The sequence below is a fragment of the Kogia breviceps genome, chromosome 18 (genome assembly GCF_026419965.1).
Source record: "Kogia breviceps isolate mKogBre1 chromosome 18, mKogBre1 haplotype 1, whole genome shotgun sequence".
NCBI lineage: Eukaryota > Metazoa > Chordata > Mammalia > Artiodactyla > Physeteridae > Kogia > Kogia breviceps.
Window position 1 is genome coordinate 809,441 of NC_081327.1, and position 13,327 is coordinate 822,767.

The 13,327-nt window shown below is 43.3% G+C and overlaps 1 protein-coding gene across 2 annotated transcripts in view; it reads left to right on the forward strand.

The window, feature by feature from the left end:
* Positions 1-13,327, forward strand: part of LOC131744777 (zinc finger protein 256-like) — a 69,369-nt gene that overhangs the window by 38,502 nt on the left and 17,540 nt on the right. Inside the window, exon 1 of one of the 2 annotated variants that reach the window (XR_010837860.1) lies at positions 7,314-7,568. The exons of the other annotated variant lie outside the window; for it this stretch is intronic. The gene's annotated coding sequence lies outside the window, so the exon portion shown is untranslated. Of the gene's footprint in view, positions 1-7,313; positions 7,569-13,327 lie in introns of those variants that run through there. 2 annotated transcript variants of the gene reach the window in all.

Genomic DNA, 13,327 nt, shown 5'->3' on the forward strand with positions numbered 1-13,327 from the left:
CCATGTAATGGGGGTGGCCATTGGCATCTGCTAAGTGTCTTTATCTAAAAGAAAAATAAATTTCTTATACCTTTATGACAGGAGGTAGTTTTATAAATTAGGCCCAGACACCTGCTGAAGTTAGGCTCCTACTCTTCCACAAAAACTGAAACATAAGGGTACTCTCTTCCGTGATGTTTGAATTTCAAAGAGCTGTCTCTCTCTCAGGTCCTGGAGAAAAAGATTCCCAGATTGTAAAACTGGCAAAAGGCATATATAGCCTTTAAAAATATCTTCTTATATCATAATGGGCAAAGGAAGAAAAAACAAGTTTTTTCAAGTAAATGATCTAGGAAAAAGTGTATGCTGTGATGAAACTCTCCTTTTTAGCCTCGGTGGATTTATTTTTCTTTTATAAATTTGTATTTACCGTTACAAAACTCACTGCTAATTTGAACTTAAAGCTGATCCCCAAAAGATTTATTTGCATTTTCTTTTTTTAAAATTTATTTAAAAAAATTTTTGTGTGCATTGGGTCTTTTGTTACTGCACGCGAGCTTTCTCTAGTTGCGGCGAGCAGGAGCCACTCTTCGTCGCGGTGCACAGGCTTCTCATAGTGGTGGCTTCTCTTGTTGAGGGATCTTCCAGGACCACGGTTCGAACCTGTGTCTCCTGCATTGGCAGGTGGATTCTTAACCTCTGCGACACCGCCACTGGGGAAACTCCTATTTGCATTTTCTAAGCATATAGGTTGGGTGAAGTTCCTTTCTAATGCAGAGGAAAAAGTCCTAGGGATATGCGGGCTTCTGGAGGCTTTTGAAGACTGGAAGAACTGAAGCGAGTTCAAGAATTGTGTGTGTCCCCATGTAACCCATTTTCTTTATTTTTGAAACTGCTACCTGGCCAAATGCTCAGTACTGAGAACTACAGTAGTAGTTGTAGTAGGTGAAAGGTGAGAAATTTTTCATAGGAGACATAATGGATCACTTGAGTGTTTATTCATGTAGGAGAAATGATAAGATTCGTTTAAAATTCAATTAAAATAAATTATTTTTTAAAGGTTGTATTTTTTAACCATTTAACTTTAGTTTTAAGTACTAAATGAATATTTTTAATGAAATATAAGTAATTTTTAGCAAAATTTGACAGCCATTAGCACCTAAAAGCAACTTCCGAAGACCTACATTTTCATGTAGTCTTTATTGTCCATATTTAATAATCATTTGTCTTTTATTATGAATAACTTATAAACAATACTTGGTAATTGAAAAATAGTCTTACCTGTGGCTAAATGTGTAATTCTGCGGTTCTGTGGTGTCTGCTTTACTTCAAATTGATTGGAAAATTGTTTTAATCTTTTTATATTTAATCATGTAAAATGCTTTTTAATGTGTGCAGATATGAAGCACATACTTGTCTAAATATTATTTCAATCCAGAATATTTAGGTAATGTGGTTGTTATTAATGATAAATTTTGCTGAAATAAGTTATATTTATTACCACTAATAAAGCATCATAGTAACATTACCTCCCAGAATGAGTTTTTCTTTTCAACACTAGTTTATATTCCTGTAGTAAATTAAGACTCTGCATGGATTTTTTTCAATATTTTAATTTGACAGTTTCCTATTATTTACAGACTCAAAGTTTTTAGTAATTGCTCAGTGACTTATTAGATGGTCTCTTGAATGTGCTGCCATTACCTTGAAATGTTGAGTCTTTTTATTCTTTTCACCAACAAATGGTGACTTTGAAATCTGTCCTAATTTAAGATCCTCAAAATTATCTGTTGTTCCCTTACCACATTTTTCAAAAGCATAAATATTATGTGAACTTTTTTATGCCTATCATAGTGCAGTGATCTGTGAGAAGCCTCATCCTTTCCGGTTCCCACAACTTTACATGGTATTTACAGTGAGAAACTTGTGGTCACTTAAATATATGCAAATTAACAAATCAATGTCAAAACTCATTACTGCAGAGACCGAATATGATCTTTGGTAATGATTCAAGCTTCAAAATTGTTTTATGATTCTATATCTTAATAGATGTAAAAGACATCAGAAGAAAATAAAGCAATTTCCTTCACTCTTTGATCTGAACATGCTCAATACTTCAGAATAGGAATGAACACAGCTCATAGTGCTTCTAACTCTCCATTCTCTGTTCTTTGCAATCCTTGCATGTGTTTCTTCTTACACTATCTGTCAGTGGGTTCTACAGTAGCAACAAAATGAAAATTTAAAAGGTTCACCTTTAGAGGATATGGCTAGCGTCCTGATCAGTGTCACCTGGGAAATCTCATAACTGTAAGTCAGCTTATTATTACATAACTATAAGGAAATTGGGTTTGGAGATGTATATTTTGTGACGCGTCTGTTAGAATCCAAAACCTAACTCCAATTTGTAAAAGTGTTAATAAAGTCCTACACTGAGTTTTAGTTTTTGAAACCCTCAGAACCACTTTGGGTTTTTTCAAGTGTGTTGTAGGCTCTGGTTGTGATATAGTAACAGACTGACTCTCCCCCCACCACCACCATAAACGACTATAAAAGTGGCAAAATATGCGGAGTTCCTGCTTTGAGGCATGGGATGGCACACAGCATAGGGCTGTGAGCTTGAGGGAAGGACGGCACAGCGGGTGAGGTCGCATCCTCCCATCCTGCCAGGACACTTTCTAAACTTGCACAGGGAAATGAAGCCCAGAAAGCAGAGGTGGAGGGACCAGAGCTCAGAGCCCAGGGCTGCAGAGGCAGCTGGAAATTCCGTGGCTGTATCTTTTCAGGGGGCCCTACCCAGGCAGAGGTGTTCTGAAACCTCAGGCCGGACCTCCCAGGGGCAGAGACCCTTGCTCTTGCATCAGAGGTCAGGTGTGGACAGGTGCCACTAGTCACTGCATCCCAGCTTCCCCCTCCAGAGGCAATGTCCTCACCTCTGGCTCAAAAGCTGAGGCCCCACTTCCTCCTACTCCAGAAGCTGATTCCCCATCTGTGGCACTTGAGCAATGCTGGCCCCTCTCTTGCACACGTGTCCATGCCATCTCAGGGACCTGCCCTCTGGTCAGGAGGTGGCCTCTTGGACTCCACATTTGTAACCTCATCTGGACCTGACTCCTGGGACATGATTGTCAGCCTCTAGACCTTCAGGCCATCACTACTTGGTCTGTTTTTTCTGCCCATGGGGAACATCGTTGGGATTGGACTGGCACTTGAGGACTCTGGTCACCTTTGAAGAATTGTTTTTGGCCTTGGAGAAGGGCCCATACTGAGAAGCGAGAGTAGCCATGAGCCATGAGCTCACAGCAGCTGGCCAGTCATGGTACATGCAGAAGACAAAATGCAAGGCAGTCTTTAAAAGGAGGTAGCTTTAGGTCTACAAGGTTTTGAGAGAAGGAGGTATCAGGAAATATTGGGTGTAAAATGAGAAAGTAGCTTTACATTACATTAGTTCCAGATGTACAGCATAGTGATTCAGGGGGACTTCTGTTATTGCAAGAAACACAGTGACCTGGTCCACAGAAACTTCAATGGTGCGATGGAATATTCTTGAAAATGTATCAGAATCACCCAGAAGATTATTAAAACACAGATTCTAGAGCCTGACCCACAAAATGTCTGCTTCACTAGGTTGGGTTTTGAAATGAAAATGAACGTTTCATGGTGAAGGTCCAGGGATCAGACTTGAAAGCCAGGGTTCGATGAAAAATTACGCTTCCTGGTTCCAGGCCTTAATCCACCAGAGTGGAAGTCTGCAGACTCCCAGAGGCGGAGCCAAGGTTTCTCACACATCCCCTGAGTGTCTTTGCAGTGAGCAAGTCCGGCTAATGGCCAACTTGGCTAAAGTCCTAGCCAGGCCCTCCACTGCCAAGGAGCCCTGTGAGGCTCCACCCACCAAGGCTATCTAGCCACGAGCTTATACTGGCTAGAATTTATTCCCAAAATTCCCATATAGTTATTCCTCATCTCCGTCACGTTTTTGCGCAGTGATTACTCAGCTCTGTAATCTGCATACCAGACTCTACTTCTAAGTACATTCACCTTACATTCTTTCTATTATGCCTCCTACATTGAACATACTATATGACTTAGCATTTCTTCTTTCATGATTCCTGTGTCCTCCTGAATATAATATAACCCCTAGGAGGGCAGGAGTCTTTGTTGCTTTTGTGTCCCAATGTCTCCCACGCATCTACAATAAGTTCTTGAAGCCAAATATTTACTCATTGATCATGTCAGAACAGTGACTAAACATAATGACTTCAAGCATAAAGAGGAATCACATTTTGGAGACAGTGTTCAGAGCAATTGTTCTAGTCACATGTTCAGCTTAATTGTACCTCTTCACAGACATCACTGCTAAAACTTCTTGAAGATTTTCACCTTTTTACCATCCACTGATACTTTCTCTGAGACATTTCTGACACAATTTCTGAATCACTACATAGTCATTAATAGCTTTCTGTAATTTGAATTTTATAACTTTTTCCCAGATAATATCAATTCCTCATGCAGAACAGTCTCTGTAATCACAGGTGAAATGATAACCATTTCCCAACAATGATATGAGATCATGGTTTAAGTTACTCCGTGCATTTTGGGGTTCAGAACATCTTTTTCATACATGCTCCACCTGTGAACACTGCACCCATTGTCCCATATCAATATAGCATATCTTTTATTGTTCTGTTTTTGAGATTGATGTCAGATTCCCAAAAGGAAGTTAACTATCAAGCTATCCAAAAATTTACTAAATGGATAAAAATATGGCTTACTAAATTGGGCACAATAATTTGCTGCTAGAAGTATTTTCTGACGTGACTACAGAGATCCACCTGTGTACTCCTGCTCTGAGTAGCCCAGCATCCCTCTACTGTCTTTCCTGTCATGGCCCATCTGGAGTGTTTCTTCTGTTCTCCCTGACCAAACATACAGAGACTGATAAAACTGACTCTAACACTTCATAGTGTATAGATTTAATTCCAACATGGTAATGTTTATTTTTCATTATTAATTTATTTTTATTGAAGTATAGTTGTTTTAAAATATTAGTTACTTCCAGGTGTACAACATAGTGATTCAATATTTTTATAGGGACTTCCCTGGGGCACAGTGGTTAAGAATCCGCCTGCCAATGCAGGGGACGTGGGTTCAAGACCTGGTCTGGGAAGATCCCACATGCCATGGAGCAACTAAGCCCGTGCACCACAACTACTGAGGCTGCACACTAGAGCCCGTGAGCCACAACTACTGAGCCCACGTGCCACAACTAATGAAGCCCACGCACCTAGAGCCTGTGCTCTGCAATAAGAGAAGCCACTGCAATGAGAAGCCTGCGCACCACAACAGAGTAGCCCCCACTCTCCACAACTAGAGAAAGCCATTGTGCAGCAACGAAGACCCAATGCAGCCAGAAATAATTAATTAAAATTAAAAAAATATATTTTTATAGATTATACTCCATTTAAAGTTATTAAAAACAGTGGCTATATTTCCCTGTGCTATACAATATATCCTTGTTGCTTATCTATTTTATACATAGTGAAACTGAGCAGGACCTTGTTGGGCCTTCCTCGGGACAGACACCCCCAATCCCCATGTCTCCTGACTTTCCCCCCCACCCCTCCTCTGGTCTTGCTGCACAGCTTGTGGGATCTTAGTTCCCCGACCAGGGATTGGACCTGGGCCCTCAGCAGTGAGAGCATGTAGTCCTAACCCCTTGACCACCAGGGAATTCCCGAACTGACTCTTGTTAATAGAAAAGTTTTAGCCTCCTAGGCCTTTCCTGAATTCCAAAAAGCAAAATCAGAGAAGTGAGAAAATGCATAAACAAAGGAAAGCAGTCAAGCAAGACAAAATAATAATAGTTTAGCCATAAAACAAAGCCAAGGACCTTTAGTTCCTCCTCAAGGGCTATAGATAATATCTTGAGCCATATCCTTGAGTTGTTTTGCAGAAACTAAAACCACCACCAGGTGGAAGAAGTTAACTGTGTGCTGACAACCAGCACATAGACCCCAGACCAGCTGGAGCCAGAAAACTGATAATTGAGATTCCGAAAGTATCACCATTACCCCATCATCAACCAGAGAATTGTGCACAAGCTGTTCACACATCCTGCCACCCTCCCTCCTCACACTGTCTTTAAAAACCCTTCTTTGAAAGCCATTGGGGAGTTCAGGTCTTTTGAGCATGAGCTGCCTGTTCTCCTTGCTGGTGCCTGCAATAAGCCTTGTACTTTCCTTCACCACAACCGAGTGTCAATGGACTGGCTTTGCTATGCATCAGTTGAGCAGCCCAAAATTGGTTTGGTAGCAATACTAGTGTGTGTCTCTTAATCCCATACCCCTATTTTGCCCCTCCCCCATGAAATGTTTATTAGCTTCTGCTACCACTGGACACATTTTGTGTCTGAATTACTAGGAATGATATGTGTATTTGGATCTCTGTCCTCTGCGAGCTTCTGCAATGATATATTTAGTCTCAGGGAGCATGATGAAGTTCACAGGGTCTGAACTAATACATCTCCAACCTTGGATGAACGTCTGCAGGCAACACAACATCCCCCAGAAACCCTGAGTTCTACCCCTTAAGAATGGACAAATCACTGGGACTTCCCTGGTGGTACAGTGGTTAAGAACCCACCTGCCAATGCAGGGGACATGGGATCGATCCCTGGTCTGGGAAGATCCCACATGCTGCGGAGCAACTAAGCCAATGCGCCACAACTATTGAGCCTGCACTCTAGAGCCCGTGCTCCGCAGCAAGAGTAAGCCACCGAAATGAGAAGCCCGCGCACCCCAAGAAAGACCCAAAGCAGCCAAAAATAAAAATAAGTAAATTTATTTTTTTTTAAAAAAGGACAAGCGCCTTCTTGCATCTTTCTTTTTTTTTTTTTTTTTTTTTTTTTTTTTTTGGCGGTACGCGGGCCTCTCACTGTTGTGGCCTCTCCCATGGCGGAGCACCGGCTCCGGACGCGGAGACTCAGCAGCCATGGCTCATGGGCCCAGCTGCTCCGCGGCATGTGGGATCCTCCCGGACCAGGGCACGAACCCGCGTCTCCTGCATCGGCAGGCGGACTCTCAAGCACTGCGCCACCAGGGAAGCCCTGACAAGCGCTTTCTAAGTCCTTTGGCCCGCTGACTCCATTTCCCAGCGCCCCTCAGAGGTCTAAGATTGACAGTAGTCCACGCGCGAGTTACCCCAAGTGTGGGAACTACATTACCCAGAATGCTCTGCATCGATCAGCCGCCTTGCTGAGCCAATGAAGGCTCAGAACAGAGGCGTTTCCGTGAGGGTTGCCTAGCGTGGGGCGGGACTTCCGGCGTCCTCCTCCGGGCGGTCATTTTGGCTGCTCGGGTGTGTTCAAACGGAGAGAAGTTCTGGAACGATTAGTGGGGCCGACGGGACAAGACCGAGAAAGCGACGGGGCAGTTGTTGTTCCCGTTGCACAAAGGCGACTCTGAGGCTCGGCCGCGGCGCCGCCCGAGATGATCCGCACCAGGGCCGGTTTAAGAACCGCCGGCCCGCTCCTGGCCCCGCTCCGCCCACAGGCCTGGATGGCTGCGGCCGCTCGGAGGGACCCGCCTCAGGTAAACGCTCGTCCTCGGGCCCTCACCCCACCAGACACTGAAGCCCCAAGTGCTCTCGTCCCTGCAGCCCAGGCCCCGGCGTCCAGGACGGTGAGGCTCTGGTATATGGGCTCCTGTTTTTAACGTGGTGAACACCTCAGCTTTCCTGTTTAATTTTACTATCGGGGGTGTGATTAGATTTGGGAGAGCGTTACAGTCACAGGAACCGGCATGTACAAGGGCTTGGAGTTGTGACTGAGCCGTGAGGATTCGGAAAACCTGGGCTCCGTTGTGCCTGGCGAGGAACAAAGTTTGAGGCGGAGTCGCGCCTGGAATAGCAGGCTGAGGCCTCTGCCTATATTCTCAGAACTCTGAGCGCTGCGGAAAATTTTAAACCAAGGTGGGACACAAACTACATTAGGCTTTTAAAAGTTCCCCAAAGGCTGTTCAATGGAGGAACAGACTGAAGGAGGAGGATGAAGTATTAGGGCACCAGGAGGTTGGATCTTCGTTCAAGCACACAGAGCTAGTAAGGTGAGACACTGAGGCACGGAGGTTAGGCATCCAGCCCTAGTTCACTAGGCTCAAGGGTCAGGCGTGGGCACACAGGGGCCTGAACCCACTGAAAGCTGACATGGTTATTTTCATTCATCTGTAATCTGTCTCTTAAAACATGGCTGCAGAAACGCTTATGGGACCTATACCGGTACGTGTAGAGTGTTCCAGTCCTTTACTGATCCCTACCCCCACCCATATAGTCTCTGTATTGTGTCGTGGTATTCGTTAAGGACCCAAGCTCAGGGTCCCGAGTCTACGAAGGATTATATGGAGGTATTTCCATTTCTGGCACCAAATGTGGAAAGGTTATCCCAGTACCAGGATGTAAAAAGCTGAGTTGGAATCATTAAGATCTCCTTTCCATCAGCTGGGAAGAAGGAGCAGGACAAGATTCAGGACTGGAATGGCTGCCTAAGAAGTTGGGTATCTATTCTGGAGGTGATAGGAAGTTTGGATCTGAGGAGGGGAATGATCTTACCTAGGTCATTTTTAAAAAAATAAATTTATTCACTTATTTATTTTTGGCTGCATTGGGTCTTCGTTGCTGTGCGCGGGCTTTCTCTGGTTGTGGTGAGCGGGGGCTACTCTTCATTGTGGTGCACAGGCTTCTCATTGCGGTGGCTTCTCTTTGTTGCGGAGCATGGGCTCTAGGCACGTGGGCTTCGTAGTTGTGGCTCATGGGCTCTAGAGCACAAGCTCAGTATTTGTGGCTCACGGGGTTTAGTTGCTCCGGAGCATGTGGGATCTTCCCGGACCAGGGCTCGAACTCATGTCCCCTGCATTGGTACGCGGATTCTTAACCACTGTGCCACCAGGGAAGTCCCGTACCTAGGTCTTAACAGGCTGCATATGGCTGCATAGTGGAGAACAGATTGTGAGACTGAGGGAAGAGGAAGGAAAACCAGGGTGGAGGCTATTATAGTAGGCCACTTGAGGGTTCATGGTACAGAGTGGTAGCTTACAAGTGGCTGGATTCTGGATGTGCTTTTATTAAGGGTTAACTAGATTGCTTAATGTGGAAGGAAAGTGTCTTGTTCTGCTTGGGTTGCTATAACAAAATACCATAAGCTAGATGACATAAACACCAGGAGTTTATTTCTCACAGTTTTGGAGGCTAGAAGTCCAAGATCAGGATGCCTGCATGGTCAGGTTCAGATGATGGACTGCTTCCTGGTTCTTAGACACCATCTTCTCACTGTGTCCTTACATGGTGGAGAACAGAGAGAGGAGCAAGCTCTCTCATGACATTTATAAGGGTGCTAATCCCATTCACGTGGGGCCTGCCTTCATGACCTCATCTAATCCTAATTTTCTCCCAAAGTCTCCGGCTCCTAATACCATGAAATTGGGAGGTTTTGTGTCAACCATGAATTTTGGGAGGACATAAACATTCAGTTTTATAACAGTGAGAATGAGACAGAGGATTCAGAGATGAATCCAAGTGGTTTTTTTTCCCCTGAAGTATTATATAATTGACTTAGTTTCAGTTGTACAGCTTAGTAATTAGATATTTTTGTACATTACAAAATGAGGACCATGATAAGTCTTGTTATTGTCACCATTCAAAGTTATTAACAATATTATTGACTCTGTTCCCTAAGCTGTACATTACATCCCTGTTACTTATTTTGTACCCGGAAGTTTGTTTTGCGATTACCATGAGATTTTGATATAGCAGTGTATATATATATATTGTTTTAAGTTGCTGGTCTCTTAATGTCAGATGCATTTCCAATATCCTGCATTTGTACTCTCTGCTTCTCATGATTGCTGTTTTTGATATCATATTTGTGTGTGGATGATTTCCTACTTTGACTGTATGTTTACCTTTATCAGTGAGCTTTCCCATTTGTAATTTTCTTGTTTCTAGTCCTGGTCTTTTTTTCTAGAGAAGTTCCTTTAGCATTTGTTGTAAAGCTGGTTTGGTGATGCTGAATTCTCTTAGATTTTGCTTGTCTGTAAAGCTTTTGACTTCTCCGTTGAATTTGAACGAGAGCCTTGCTGGGTAGAGTATTCTTGGTTGTAGATTTTTCCCTTTTCTGGCCTGCAGAGTTTCTGCTGGAAAATCAGCTGATAACCTTATGGAGATTCCCTTGTATGTTATTTGTTGCTTTTCCCTTGTTGCATTTTTTTTTTTTTTGGCTGCAGCTTCCAGGATCTTAATTCCCTGACCAGGGATTGAACCTGGGCCACAACCATGAAAAGGCTGAGTCCTAACCATTGGACTACCAGGGAATTCCCAAGTTCTGTATATTTTAGTGATGTATTTATGATTATATATGCTCTCAAAAGATGCTGAATTGTACATTAGAAAGAGTACATTTTGTAGTATATACTACAGAAAATTAAGACAAAGGTCAGAGAACTATTATTATTATTATTTTGTACTTTATTTATTTAATTTTTTTTGGTGGTACGCGGGCCTCTCACTGCTGTGGCCTCTCCCTTTGCGGAGCACAGACTCCAGACGCGCAGGCTCAGCGGCCATGGCTCACGGGCCCAGCCGCTCCGCGGCATGTGGGATCTTCCTGGACCAGGGCACGAACCCGTGTCCCCTGCATCTGCAGGCGGACTCCCAACCACTGCGCCACCAGGGAAGCCCCTATTATTATTATTTTAAATAAGATTGTCATGAAAGGACTCTAATGAAGACATTAGGCCGGTAACTTGAAAGGATTGCTCAGCAAGCACTCCATGTGGCTATTTGAGAATAAGGAAATTCAGGCAGAGAGATCTGAAATTATAACGCTCTCTGGTGTTTGCTTAGGTAACATCAAAGTAGTCTCATTTGGTTTTGTTAAAAAACAGAATTCAGGGCTTCCCTGGTGGCTCAGTGGTTTAGAGTCCGCCTGCCGATGCAGCGGACATGGGTTCGTGCCCCGGTCCGGGAAGATCCCACATGCTGCAGAGCGGCTAGGCCCATGAGCCATGGCCGCTGAGCCTGTGCGTCTGGAGCCTGTGCTCCGCAACAGGAGAGGCCACAACAGTGAGAGGCCTCCGTACCACACACACAAAAAAACAAAACAAACAGAATTCAGCCAAGTAAGTTTTAAAGATCTTATTGGCTTTATTCAGTAATTCATGAATTGGGCAGCATCCCATCTAACGAATAGAAAGGAGCTCCAAAGAGCTATGCGAAAGTTATACTATAAAAGAGCTTTTTGTTTGTGGTAAGGTTACCTTTCTTTAGGTGATGGCAGGCAGGGTTCTGTCAGGCAGATTACCTCACTAGTGCTGACCAGGTTAATTCCAGATTGACTGATTTAAGATTCGGTTTCTAGGGGAGGCTGAAACTGTAATTAAGTTAGGTGTTAAGTCTTGGTTTGGTGAGTGAAGCTCAGTTCAAGTGACTCCATTTTGGGCCAGTTTTCTCTTTTCTTAAACAATTTTTTAAAATTCAATTTTTATTTTATTTTTAAATATTTTATTTATTTGGTTGTGCTGTATCTTAGTTGTGGCAGGCAGGCTCCTTAGTTGTGGCTTACTAGCTACTTACTTGCGGTATGTGGGCTCCTTAGTTGCGGCAAGTGGGGTCCCTAGTTGCAGTTCAAGGGCTCCTTAGTTGCAGCAGGCGGGCTCCTTAGTTGCAGCCATGGGCTTCTTAGTTGCAGCATATGGGCTCCTTAGTTGTGGCATGCAAACTCTTAGTTGCAGCATGCATGTGGGATCTAGTTCCCTGACCAGGGATCGAACCCTGGCCCCCTGCATTGGGAGCATGTAGTCTTAACCACTGTGCCACCAGGGAAGTCCCTTTAATTTTTATTTTATATTGGGGTATAGTTGATTAACAATGTTGTGTTAGTTTCAGGTGTACAGCAAAGTGGCTCAGTTATACATACACATGTATCCATTCTTTTTCAGATTCTTTCCCCATATAGGTTATTATAGAATATTGAGTAGAGTTCCCTGTGCTATATAGTAGGTCCTTGTTGGTTATCTATTTTAAATATAGTAGTGTGTATATGTTAATCCCAAACTCCTCATTTATCCTCCCCCCCCTGCTCCCACCTTTCCCCTTTGGTAACCATAAGTTTGTTTTCAAAGTCTGTTTCTGTTTTGTAAATAAGTTCATTTGTATTATCTTTTTAGATTCCACATTTCAGTGATATCATATGATATTTGTCTTTCTCTGTCTGACTTCACTTAGTATGATAATCTCTGGGTCCATCCATGTTGCTGTAAATGGCATTATTTTGTTCTTTTTTATGGTTGAGTAATATTCCATTATATATTTACCACATTTTTTGTATCCATTCCTCTGTCATGGACATTTAGGTTGCTTCGATGTCTTGGCTATTGTAAACAGTGCTGCAGTGAACATTGGGGTGCATGGGTGCATGTATTTTTTCTTTCTTCCTTCCTTCCTTCCTCCCTCCCTCCCTCCCTTCCTTTCTTCCTTCCTTTCTTGGCTTTCATGATCTCACTTCCCCCACCAGGAATTGAACCCTTGCCACGGCAGGAATCCTAACCACTAGGCCACCAGGGAACTCCCCTGCGTGTATCTTCTCGAATTACGGTTTTCTCCAGATATATGTCCAGGAGTGGGTTTTTAAACAACTTTGGGGAGAATACATTTTGTGAAACAGAAGTAGTCTTCTCAAATTCACAATGTTTTGATTTGACATCCATAATGCTAGGGCTTTGGGAGATCTTTCTTTTTTTCTTTAAACACAAACCACACTTCAATTTTAGATGGATGCAGTATCATCTCCATGGTATATCATAAGTTGTTTGCAGCAGATGTCATAATTCCTATTTATATTTTTAACTGAAACTCTCCTTATACCACAACCACCAATTAGGGGAGTGGAATTGCATCCTACCCCAGTGACTCTTGGCACAGTTTCACTTACTGCCTGGAGCATGTGCTGGCTTAAAGAGAGAAGACTTTCAGAATCACCAGCTCGGGTCTCAGATACATTCTCTGCTCTTTAGAGATGTAAAGTCCTGGGTTCGACCATCACTGTTCTAAGATTTCAGTGTTCCCATTGACTAAAAAGACTCCACATGGAGATTTTCCTTTTAGCCTTACCACCTTCACTTAGTTGGGGAACATTTGGAAAATCTAGGACATCTTCCCCTGAACTATCTTAATAATTACAAATATTTCAGTACTTTCAGGGAAAAGAGCTCAGTCATTATAGATCTGTCATTTAAAACTTCCCAAACCCTGCTCACAGATTTCACCTGAACTCCTGTACACATATGTGGTCCCCTGGACC